The sequence below is a fragment of the Antrostomus carolinensis genome, unplaced genomic scaffold (genome assembly GCF_000700745.2).
Source record: "Antrostomus carolinensis isolate BGI_N321 unplaced genomic scaffold, ASM70074v2 scaffold40905, whole genome shotgun sequence".
NCBI lineage: Eukaryota > Metazoa > Chordata > Aves > Caprimulgiformes > Caprimulgidae > Antrostomus > Antrostomus carolinensis.
This window is the reverse complement of record NW_010318291.1, coordinates 7,412-7,792: the sequence shown is the minus strand read 5'-3', so window position 1 is coordinate 7,792 and position 381 is coordinate 7,412.

Sequence of the window (381 nt, the reverse complement as noted above, 5' to 3'; positions counted from 1 at the left end):
GCAACCACCACACAAGCTTAAAGAGGCAGAAATCCCACTACTCCAGGCTGTACAGATGAGATGTTTTCCCAGCCCTGAAGCTGGTTTTGCCCAGCTCTCTCTATAAATAGCTGCCTGTGGTGGGTGGAACCCGGAGCTCCTTATCCCTCTTCCCAAGCCCAGCTGCCAGCTCTGCCAGCTCCGCAGTGCCATTGAGATGCTGCAGCATCCCAGCAGTGTCCAGGCTCACAGTCACCACCATAACCCAGGGGTGACAGGCGGCCCCTCAGCTCCTGGGGATGGTCAGGGGAGAACAACCTGTGTTCCCTGTGAAGGCAAGCACCTTCAAACAGGCAGGAGCTGCTGGCCCCTCACAGGTGATCCCTTTGGGCTCCTTGCACA